This window comes from Rhodnius prolixus, unplaced genomic scaffold (genome assembly GCF_049639745.1).
Source record: "Rhodnius prolixus isolate KJV_2025 unplaced genomic scaffold, Rpr scaffold_1, whole genome shotgun sequence".
NCBI lineage: Eukaryota > Metazoa > Arthropoda > Insecta > Hemiptera > Reduviidae > Rhodnius > Rhodnius prolixus.
In genome coordinates this window covers 15137570-15149924 of record NW_027411581.1, presented here as the reverse complement: position 1 = coordinate 15149924, position 12355 = coordinate 15137570, and the positions used below count along the sequence as shown (strand labels likewise).

The 12355-nt window shown below is 37.2% G+C and overlaps 2 protein-coding genes across 3 annotated transcripts in view; one reads left to right on the top strand and one right to left on the bottom strand.

Annotated features, from left to right (window-relative positions):
- bs (serum response factor blistered) overlaps positions 1–12355 on the top strand; it is a 253182-nt gene that overhangs the window by 130769 nt on the left and 110058 nt on the right. The window lies entirely within an intron of this gene.
- Positions 1–12355, bottom strand: part of LOC141447168 (uncharacterized) — a 77184-nt gene that overhangs the window by 51022 nt on the left and 13807 nt on the right. The window lies entirely within an intron of this gene.

Here is a 12355-nt window from a genome sequence, read left to right as displayed (position 1 = left end):
TTCGCACGACTTAATCTTTGGTATTAATTTTACATTTTTTTTTTTTTCAATCTCAAAATTTTAAAACAGAATGATGCTAAAGTCAAATTTTGGGTGGAGGGCAACCGGAATCAGGTTGGGGGGGGTAGCTGAATAATTGGATTCAAGGTAATAGGCTGGGCTATTTATGGAACTTGTGGTTTCAGACGTGGGTCTCATTTTGTAGGTATTTTTAGGTATTTTTTCTATTCTTCTTGAGCTTCGTTTCTAATAAAAATAAGTCCAACTTAAGAGAACAGAAATCTAATAGTCACTTCCGACTGGTCAAAAATCACACGAGATATTTGATATTTACCCTTGTCCAATATCGAGGCTCCCAAGTACATAATGTTCTTGTTATCATTTGACAAACTATTAGAGAGCCGCAAGGCCATTGTCTCTCTCTTTCTAGTCTTGGCGGGTTAAAATTAGGAAGATTTGATGAGACCAACAAAGTTTGGTTGAATCCCATAGTCCCAATAACGTATATCGTAAGTCGCTTAGAATGAATAAGCCTAATTAGCGAACATATTCTTTAGTCCGACTTAATCTATTTCTTCGTGCGGGCTTCACGTTCAACTAACAAATTTGGTGTCTATGACGCGGTGTCCTCCAGCAAGCATACTATACTATAAGTACTTTTTATTAAACATCAAATAAAAAACAAGGCTAGACCACAATATATCTTAGCTTTGAGGGCTTCTCCCCTAACCTGTCGGCTAATATTCTTCCTGTATTTGAATCATTGTTCTAGTTATATAAGGGGCGCCACGATAGCCGAGCGGTTAGAGGCGAGACCTGCGAAGCTAATGTGTATTGTTGGTTTAGTGGGTTCGATTCCCGGTCTTAGGCCTTGGATTTTATTTAATGGTTAAGAAAAGAAATTTACAGTAAAGTATGTTTGCTAGTCGCCTCCGTCCACGACACCTAATTGGTAGTTGGACGTTAAGCCCCGCCTGAAAAAATAGGCGATTACTTTACTTTACTTACTACTACTAGTTATATAAAGAGAGAATGATAGTGTCTTCAGCAAAGATGGGAAATAGTAAAGAAAAAGGAGCCGGAGGTTTAAGCTCCCATTTGGGCAATGGAGTCAATGGGGTTCAACTAAGCGCTTAAAATTCCAAGAATCCATCATTATAACCGGAAATCCTCCAGTTAACCAACCTTTTAATGTCTCCTATGAAACTGTTCACTATCAAAAAACCTTAAAAACTCTTTTTCTCCCGCGAGGCGCTCAAACCCTTATCAGAAAATTTCACCTTAACCTAGGAATCTCATCCCAATTCACCTATACCAACAACTTTCTTGCAGGACACGGCCAGCAAAACGTAATGTCCTCGCTATACCCTCTCTAGACGATGTGGTCTATAAATGTGGTTAGTGTTTTTGGAAAGTCACTCTGATTAGTGTTTAGTGGAGATACCGTGCTCTCCTAGTTGCTTACTGCCAGTATTACAAAATACAAAAAAGCTTCTTGAACTACAATAACATGAAAGATTACCTAATGTTTTAACAAAGTAGCATTAAGGGGCTTTTAAAAAAAATCAATATTATCAATAAAAATAGTAGTTCGTTTTAGTCAAGTACTTTTATGTAATTATTAGAATGAAGTCTTAGATAGGACTAATTCATGTTTGCAAATAGGTTATTTAAAATCGTTGTGTACGTAAGCTGAGAGGGTTATCAGCTTTCACTTTGCAAATCGAGTAGCTGTTAAATTGCTCCGTTTAGATTTAAATTACAATAAATGCTACACAATTTTGTTTACTATTTACTGTTTAAATATTTTGATAGCTAAGATATTTTTGTAAAATTCGTATACTCATATAAATGAAGAAGTGCGTTTAAAATATATTTCTTATAACATTGGATTAAGCGCTCTGATGGGAAGGGTGTTTAGGCATGCCTCTAACGTGCCATTCTAGAATAATAGCTGATGAGTTGCTGAAATTTGAAAAGAAAGTCACCAAAGTTGCCCTCAAAATACAGCTTTTGGTTTATTTATTTATTTAGAAAGTTAGAATATTTGTAGTTAAAAACACAAAAAAAGTAAATCAGATGAACTGTGGAATCTGTTAGACGTAAACCCCATTTCGCTGGTCAGCCACGAAGGAGATCTCGGGCCCACTGACGCTTCAATCGGCGTGGAGGATTGTCTGGAATGGTACAAGATTCGAGCAATGAGGAACTGTAGCACGGCATTTCTGGTATTTTTCCTTGGCTAGCTGCTTTTACCAAAGGAATGTCCAGATTGGTGTGCAGTATCAGTTTTGTGACGTAGAACGGAGCACCAACTATTTCTCTTAGTATTTTTGATTGAAATGTGTGTATCATCCGTATGTTTGTTTGTCAGTCTGAGCCCCAAAGTTCTAGTGATTTAGTCCGACGGTAGTTTATAGATGTTTGTCCGGTGAAGAAGTTTGTGACGTTCTGTCACAACTTGTTTTTTTTAAGTCTAGTGTGTGGGTTCCATCTTGGTCGTATATCTATGAACAGCCCAAGGTAGGGCACTTCTTTTGTTTTAGATTCTTTATTTAAAAAAAGAAGAATTGATTAAGTGGTTCTAGGACGTATTGCAAGAGCCATTTTTAGAGAATCACGTTGAGGAATTAAAAATGCCATTGTTTGAAGAAAATATTAAGAGTGAAAGTAAGAATGTTCGCACCAAATTTTTACTTCTTAAAACGGAGACTATCTATGATCTGAAAATGTAATTCATTAGACAAAACTCTGAACAGAGACTTACGTCATTTTAACTTGGTATATAGTTATTGTTATATCTGTGTATGTAATATGGCTGGCGTGTAGAGGAATTTGGCCAGCTTGCACTTGTATAAACAAACAGAGATGGATTTCAAGTGAGATCTGTTTCCAATGAGTGCTTTTTAAAGAAACTATTATGCAATCGACAACTATACTGATGCATTTGTTTGGATTTGAATTTGTTGCGTTGGTCTGTTTTGTTCCATAATAGGTTAAAAATAAATATGATTACATTTGAAGAAGTTAAGACTGTTGATTTTGGTAATGCAAGGGAAAATACAAAGAAGTAATTTTTTTCTTCCTCTTGATCAGTAAATAGGAAGTGTAGTATTGCAGTGTCCATTTTTTTAAAAATAAAGTTCACGTAAACCGGAAATAAATGAAAGTTTTCAAGTTCCCTGAAAAGCGAACTCTAAAAATCTGCTGTGGCCACTCAAGCGTCTTGCTCTTACTGCGATTCTCTAGACTCTAATTCGCAAGCTTCTATTTCGATCTCCGAACATAGTTTATACCGTGCATTTCCCTAAAATATAATCTTATAGGGAGGCCTAAAACAATTCCTTCAGGAGATAAGCTCTGAATCAGTCTTTCTCATAAAAGACGATAACGCCCCCTTGTGGGCGCTCGAGGCGGTAAAGAGAAAAATGGGGGTGTTAAAGAGGTTTACGGGGACAATGGCTGATCCGTGTTTTTTTCTAATATTTTAAACTAAAATCAAAACCTACCAACTACACTATATCAATTATTTCGTTAATTTTGGCTACAAAAATAGTTCTCTGGATTGTTCAACGAAGAATTCCCACATGCCGCCCCTTGAGGACATTTATCCGGCCCCCGCCGCACTTCCGGAAGGGGCATCTCTTTCATTGGTGGTCAGTGAGAGGAGAACTATATGTGTAAGCGCTGCGTCGCTCATGTACAGTATTACTTCCGATGACGCGGGATGCACGCGTCACGGCTCCGAAAACAGTGTAAAATAACAGCAGAAGTAGGAAGAAAGGCAAAGCACTATAACTAAACCGGACATTGACCATCTCATTAGCCAAAACCAGGTCCATAATCCCCATTGAGATATTCCGCAGTTTGTTGATTTAAATTTATTTGAAATATTCTATTTGTTCCCGTTTTTGTTTTTGTTTTTTTTTTACTTTAAAATAGTTCGTTTTATAGTCCGGTCCTCCAACGGTCTGAGCGACAGTGAACTGGCTCCCTGTGTAAAAAGTTTGGGGACCCCCTGCTCTAAGTAGAAAGAGAAATCTTTTGCATGTTACCGAACGTGGTGGCTTACGGCTGTTTTTGAGTAAATTCGAGCCTGATTTGAACAAACATGTTAAAAATCATCAGCATCATCCTTCACATTAGATTAGGTTTAAAATTTAAATTAAAATGTTTTGTTTTAATTTGAATAAAAGTTTTTCGAAATATTATTTATAAAGTTGCGTTTTATTGCTCTCATTAGAGCAGTCTCATTTAAAATGTAAGTTCGAACTCAGATACAGGATAAGACTCATATGGCACGCTGTAATTAAATTAAAGTAATGATTGCGATTGTGATTTTTAAGATGTGGTAAAGTTAAAAGTTTTAGTGGGGCGCTAGAAAATAATTGTGGTACTCAAAGTGGGCGGTAAAGGAAATAAGTTTGGGAACCTCTGCTCTAAGTAATACAGAAGGCTTTGTTCACCGAAAGAAAACGGTAAGGTAATTCCGGTTATAAACTTGATTTTTGCTACACATTCAAGCAATCACCTTTAAGGGTGGACACAAAGAATAGAAAACTAGTGAGTAAACGGAAGTGTAAAAAATAAAACGAGAAAAAGGAAGAGTTAACAAGTAAAGCAACAGGCACATTTGAATTGTGAATTTTGCAGTAACAGGAAGTCATGAGAGTGGGCACTCCAATGATATTATTAATTTCATTAAGTTTTATTGGTGGAGAAACAAAAGTGTAAACCAAAACTTTCTACGATCTGAAAAGAGGTGACCGTTTTAAAAAACAAACCATGGGGGGAAAAACGCATGAATTGTTTAGATGTTTGGGAGGTCTAGCTTTAGGTTGGTACCACCTCAACGCCTAGATTTACAAGAGAGTATTGCTGTAGCCAAGAAGCTTAGCAAGAGAATCAGTGGTGGTAACTAACAGGCCGTAGCTACGTGTGTTTGTGCGGAATGTGTTGATGTCATTTATAATGGAGGAGGAGGAGGAGGGGAAGAGAGAGTGAGAGAGTTGTTTCTTTGTGTGTGTAAGAGAGAGGGTTAGTGTGTGCAAGTAGACTAGTGAGACACTGCCACCTGTATACATAGTGCGTGGGTGTGCCTATACCATTATAGTTGTATCTATTAGAATTATACCAGCCGATCTATAACTATATTATCTAGATTATATTGTAAAAGATAATGAACTGTAATTGTCTAGCCACCCCTGGAGGCGGCAATATGTGCACAGGTGTGCTCCGGCTGTTATGTCCAATTGTGCCTGCCCAGTTTAGTAGGCCACATCTCCGCACCGCGCGTCCTTTCCACCTCCTCATGTTGTCTCTCTTTCGTACTCCCTCTGCTTCTTCTTCTTCTTCTTCTTCTTCTTCCTGCTGCACATGTACGTCGTGCGGCGCGCTTCAACCAACTCCCCCACTTCTGCGAGAAGCGCAACTTCTTTCTCTTTTCCAACTTGGCTAAAGTTTGCTGGCTCGTACGGTTTCTTGGTCTTTCGTGATTCTTTCTTTCTCTCATTTACACATATAGATAAGGCCCATGCTGCCCAGATATGAACTATGCAACATCCTCTATTGTTACCATGTTCCAAAGTAGAAAAGGAGAAAACTGCTTCAAAAAAAAAAAAAGATAGTGAAAAAAATGGCTGTGCGAAAACTCATGGCTGTTTTCATCTTACCACAGTTTGCGTAGTTACTGGAAACTTACAAGTTGTACCCCAAAAAGTAGTTGGACGATTTCAAAATTTTGTGTCGTAACTTCTAAGGTACAATTTTCTGCAAAAATCGCTAAAATTCATTAAAATGGCTCTTATCATTAGCTAATTTTCTATAAATTAGAAATTTTGTTCGCATATTTAATCTTCAAAGTCCATACAGTACCCGGAAGCAACACAACTGATAAGCCCCACTCTTCAAGAACTACTATTAAAGGAAAAGTCAAGATGAACCTCTATGTAAAGGACTATTCATTGGGGCGCCACGGTAGCAGAGCGGTTAGAGACGAAACCTGTAAAGCTAATATGAATTGTGGGTGCTGGGTTCGATTCCCCGGTCTTAGGCCTTGGATTTTATTTAATGGTTAATATGAGAAATTTATAGTAAAGTATGTTTGCTAGTCGCCTCCGTCCACGGCACCTAATTTGGTAGTTGGACGTAAAGGCCGCCTTAAAAAATAGGCGATTACTTTACTTTACTTTTACTTTTTACTATTCATTGACTCTGCGTTGTTGCAAAAAATTATGCTTATGTACGAGGATGTGCTACTTAGTTTAAGAAAATTAAGGAATTTTCTCTTTTATAGGAAAAGAGAAAAAAATTATAACAACTTTGTAATTTTTTATTTTATTTATTTTTTAATCAACGCAGCGCCTAAACGCGGGAACCGATATTCACGAATGAGGTGTCATTCGATTCGGAATTCTACGGAGATGTGTCTTTTAGGGGTCTCGACGTTGTATATAAAATGGAAGAAGCTTATTACTAATAAATCTGTAAATCTTAGTTTTTTTTTTTTTTTTTATTTTTTTTTATTTTTTTTTTTTGGCATTGGCTTCCGCCATACAGCCAGCATCGTCTAGGTGCTTATCACTAGAATATCACTCACTCTCCATTCTTACCTACAAATACATTCGCTTCACACATTCATCATTCTACTATATACCGCTATTTACATAAACTACTGCTAATGGATGGAGCAGCACTCTGTGCTCCTACCATCCTTCTACGAGCTTAACCAAAATTAAAATCACGTAATCCTTCTCTAAGCATTTTCTTCCATTCATACTAATTCGGCTATCGCTTTTAAATACATTCATATTTCATTGCTAGCTCTGCTATCGACTTAAGCACATAAATGTTGGTGGAGAATATAATGTCTTCGTAGCGAAATGGTGCATCTAAATACCTGTATATATCGTCAAACATGCGTTTCCTTTCTACCACATAACGTGGACATATCATTATTACATGTTTGAAATCCTCCTCCTCATTGCAATCTACGCAAAGAGGAGAGGACCTTTTGTTGATCCTGTGTAGATACGATCCGCACACCGCGTGGTTCGCTCTTAGTTCGATTTTGATAAAATTTGTAATGTATTGATGGTAATTGGTAAGATTCTCTTTGATATAGATCAAATCCACAGAGTGCAGAGTTATTTCCAGTTAAGCAGTTTCTATAGATAACTTACTATTAGATTATGTAAGGAATCGAAATAATAAATTTGAGCTTTTAACAGATTCGCCTATTTTTTGGGGGACATGGGGACCTCGAAACGCGTATTTTTGGTGCAAAGGTCGCTCTGGAAAATTTGAAACGATTGCAATACTTCTTCTTACAGGGATTAAGAGAAAGTAAAAACGAAAATGGGCTATAAAAGAAAGCTTTAACGTTGAACAGTTTTACGAGCACAAAATTTCACTACTTACACCTCTCAAGGGGGTGGACGAGCTAGCGATTAATGTCCTCGTGGCATAAATAGTTATTCTTCTTTTAGCGCGAGGATAGCGGGGCCAACTGGCTTGGAGAAGAGGCGCGAGTGATATGTGTGAGAGAGAAAGTAACAGAGTGAGAGAGAGGAGCCCCTTTTAGCCAACCATCTGACGGTAGTATGGTTGATTGATGCGGCACGGTGTAGAAGGACTTTGATTAATTAAGAGGAAGAAGAAGTCGAAGATAGAAAGGTGACGACGGTGATTAGGTTTGGTAGTTGAACGGAGTGCACACGTCACTGCCTCATTACCGCCTCACAAACCGCCGCTACTCTGCTGGGTGAGAGGGGGTGTTCACGCGCTCTTTGGCGGGAACTTTAAGGCGGACACCTTTCTCTTCATCCACAGCCGGCAGACATCACAGTAGCTGCCGTCTATTACTAAATTACAACCTGTGGCTTCTTAACATCCCGTATTGTTCAAAACTTATAAAACTTTAATTTTATAGCTTGTATATAATTTTTACTTTCGACAATTTTGGAATAATTGTGTAAGTTTACTATCTTAAAACGTAACTCGTCATGAATCGCCCTTGCAGGCTTAAAGCGTATTTTCAGAGGCTTTATGCCGTCGTATTATTTAACCATGAAAATTTCGTTTTTTAAAAGACATAAATTATTCTGATGGTTGATTTTCTTTCAATCTTGAACCCAAGGTAACGCTTTGTCTTTAGTTTTTGTGGGAGCTACCAGTAACATTCACGGATTGCTTTAAACGCATTTTATTTAATTGAAATTCCTTTAAAATTCGCCAATGTTTGGCTTACCGTATGTTGGACAGACACCCTGTGATGATCGTCTAGAACTAAGAACTGCTACCTATATCTTATCACTAATTAAAGTAAATTATTTTTACACGATAGTACGCATTGCTTTTACTGGATTTACGGTGTTTAATACAAATTGAAAATTAAATTTGGATAAGCTCTAAATTGGTATATAAATTGAAAGATTTGAATGAGTGCAATCGAACGATGACTATCATGAGTTGTCTAACAGAGGATATGATGAAAGAATGTCGTTTTCTATCACGCGACTCGTTGATCGCGAAGCCAATGCTAGTTCAGCCTTAGGAAGGTTTCGAGGGGAGCGTACATTGAAATATTAGGGCAATTTGGAATGAAATTTGATGTGATGGGTTTTGTCTAGGTCAAGAACAAAAGGAATTTTTTAGATCAGTGTGAATAGTCTAACTTAGAAAAGGTGCGCTAAGAATGTTGCGTTAGATTCTGGACCGGAAACCCGTTTGTACTGTGGTCAGTTCGACAACGTTTGGTAAAAATATTTCTGCTTTTCTTTCTTTTCCGCCCAAAGATCAATAGCAGAAATTAATCAGATTAACCACCGGTGGAACATAAATAAATAAAATAAGAATTATTTTAAAGTTGTCAAGATTTAAATTGACAAAATAACTGTTTCGTCGGAAATAGTAAAAATAACTTTTTGATAAAAGATATAGTCGGAAATAAATAAAAATATAAAGTGGGGATATAAGTTGTTGTATATATAAAGGTTGTAGTTTACGTTTTTGGTTTTAGAAAGATCACAAACCGAAATCTTAACGATCATAGCCCAGTCTGAAAAAGAGATAAAGCGAGTTCAAGAAATTTCTTCTTCGTCTATTCTGTAACATTTCAATTCCACCAGTCTGCCTATGTAGTGTGTTTGTGTGCGATATAATAAGAGTGAATGTCCGAGTGTTGGAAGTGCGGGCGCCTCTTTGAGGCGACTAGCTTGAAGTTCGGTTTATCTGATGATGTGGTCAGGAGTAGACGAGCTGAACACCTCCCACTGTATGTTTAAACAACCGCAGCGCCTGCTCAGTCCACTGGAGCAACTAAACTGATTACGTGTGTCAATCAGTCTCTTTCCTCTTATATGTATATGTAAACTTAAATACCATTGATTTTCTCTCCCATTCCACTCATCAGTCATCATTCATCTAGTTACAAGTTTTGTTTAAAAATAAAGAGTTTGCACTCATAGCTGTATTTCTTTCCAATTATTGTTCTTAATAATAATATTTCGTACTGTCAATACCAGTAAGTAGTTAGAGAAGGTGTTGCTAGCTGGCAGATTGTAAATTTTCAGTTTTACCGGAAATAACCGCTTTAAATGCTCCCGGAAGTCGAACAAATGGGTTTTGTCTCTCTCTCGCTCTCAATCACTCACTGTGACGTATTCAGCATAATTCAAAAAAACCAAAACGTCACAGAAACTTCAAAGCTGATATTTAGAATCGATGCCATCGTGGGTCGTGGTAGAAACCTTTTGGACAATTTCCGTCAACTAAAGTTACCACTTGAGATGAAAATAGGACAGTCAGTTCATAAGCAGACAGGACAGAAGATACACCAACTTAACAATAACCATGTAAAAATATACATGGTTAAAGAATAAAATAAGCCCTGAAGATGACCTAGTCCCTAGGTCGAAAGCGTGGTGAATTAAAAAAATAATTAATGAAATTGGCATCATTCTTTTCTTCCTATTGGATTAATGAATCATTCTCAAACACTGCTCAAATTTCTTACGTTTATTGGCTTATTGGAAACTTGTAAATCTAAAACTTCAATTTCGGATCTTTTATCTCCTCGTAAATGCTTCTTAAGCCAGTTCACGAGATTGAGTTATAATTCCTCTCGTAGAGGATTGTTCTGATTGATTAATGATTTATTGTCCGGAAGGAAGAAAGAATATTGCCAATTTCAGTCACAATAGTTTATCTATTATTTGCCAAGCATTCGACCTAGGGACTAGGTCATCTTCAGGGCTTATGCTTATTAACAATTATTATAATATATTTTACAATTAATTCTGTCTCTGAATGCTAATGTATTCTAAAGTTAAGAGCAGTTAAGAGTACATCTATTACTGTAAAGTTCTTACATTAAAAACTGTGGCATAAACCGGTAATCGAACCTCTATACTACCATCTTAACTGAATTTATATTGGTTTTAGTGACCGTAAAAATATTAAATTAAGGATTCAAATTGGCGAGGAATCGGTCCAAATAAAAACAACAACTCCTCTTTTTGCCAATGTTTCGTCAAATATGTAGCCTTCTCCAGGGCGTGGCTATGCGGGTTGTTTGAGTTACAGAAAACAGTGCCAATTTGAATCCTTAATTCATCTTAACCTTAACCGTTCGGCTAGCGTGATTCTTCTTCAGACCTTTTTCTTCTTGAAGTAAATCGGTTTGTAACGGATGTGCCTTATTGCAGTATTAATTGCGTTGTCTTCGAACAGCTTGTTCTAAGAGAAAGAAATGAGTGTTTGTTCCAGATATTGGGTTTTTGCATATGTTACTCAGCATCGTTCTGGAGAACTATGGATATTATTTCTAAGAGATCTTGCTAGGAATATTTTTGGATTTCTACCTTCATCTGTATAGTCAGCTGTGTCCTTTCTGCACAGGTCATTCGAAATGGGTATTTAAAAACCGTATTTTGGTCCTCAGTCAAACTAAATATAGGTCATGGATTGTCTTTGCTAATATACGAGTATCTAAATGTTCCTCGTATGGCTGAGGAATTTTATAATCTAGTTTCCAGTCTATTGTTCGGGCTCTTGTACCCTCTACAAAGGAGTTGAAGATGTTGAGCGGAAGTCGAAGCAGTTTGAATGGTTGAGATATCCTCAGGAAAGGCACAGTGATAAAAAGCGCCAGCAGTTCAAAATTGAACCAAAAAGTCCACATCCTCCTATTCAAGAATAGCCCAAGCTACAGTAGCTTTAGGTGTTGAATTTATTTATTTAAATTAAAAAACAAAATGCCTCCATCATCAGGGCGTTAATAATACTAATTATGTGGCGCGAGGTCTTGAAGTTCTTTACAAACACGTATATCGTAATTAGGCGGCCATTTAAGTGGCGTTAACACGGCCAATTTAATTATTTAGAACAAAGAGCCCAATGTTTGCATTGTTCGTTGGAGTGTGCGTGTGTGTTCGGGGGATATATTCTTAGAGCTCTTTTTCCCCTTGTCTCATATAATTGATTACTGTTAGAAAGAAGGATTGTGTTTGTTTGGGGTTCTTATTGTGAAGACGGGCCGTTTGAGTGGGCCAGGAAGGTGGCTTATTAATCAGAAGGAGAACTGTACCACTGCCATTATTATCTTGTGCCCAAGAGCGGAAGAGAGAGACGGAGGACTTCTTTCTTGGGGCCGCTAGTACCGCCAACAGCCTCTTGAATAGCCATCACGGACGACTCCCGCGCCTTCATCTCATTATCCACAGAATAAAAACAATAAACACTCTGCCAAGGAATCCTTCGCTTTCTTTTCGCTTCTCCTTCCCAGTTCATTGCGACACACTTGCGACTTTTGAATTATTTTTAAATCTACCGCGAGGGAGTAAGGGAGTAATTTAGCTGTGTGGTTAGCGAGTACTAAATTCCAACTTGGTGATCAAAGGGGGTTCGAATCCAGCTGCTGGCCCTTAGATTATCTCTTCCTAGGAGCTTCTTACAGCTCACTGATGGGTAGAGGGAAGTGTTTGTTTTGGTCGGAACCATTGATATAATCTTTTGGTCCTCTATTCATCTTTCGGATCTGTTGAATAGCCGTGAAATAACAAACTTATGGCCGGAAGGAGAACTACGAAGAAAAATTAATGATGTACAACCCAATTAATGATGAAAAATTTCCATGTACAACTGATCCGTCGATTTATTAATTTATATGTAATATAAGTATATACGTTCGAGTATTATAAGTAATTCTACGTATTTACCGATGAAATTTGAAAAATTCCGTCTTTAATGACAGAAACAAAATTTTGTTGTACTCAAAACTACATATTATTGACTAGTTTTTGAAAATATCGAGATTTCAGAATATCTAATTATGAATTTAGAATTTAGAATTTTT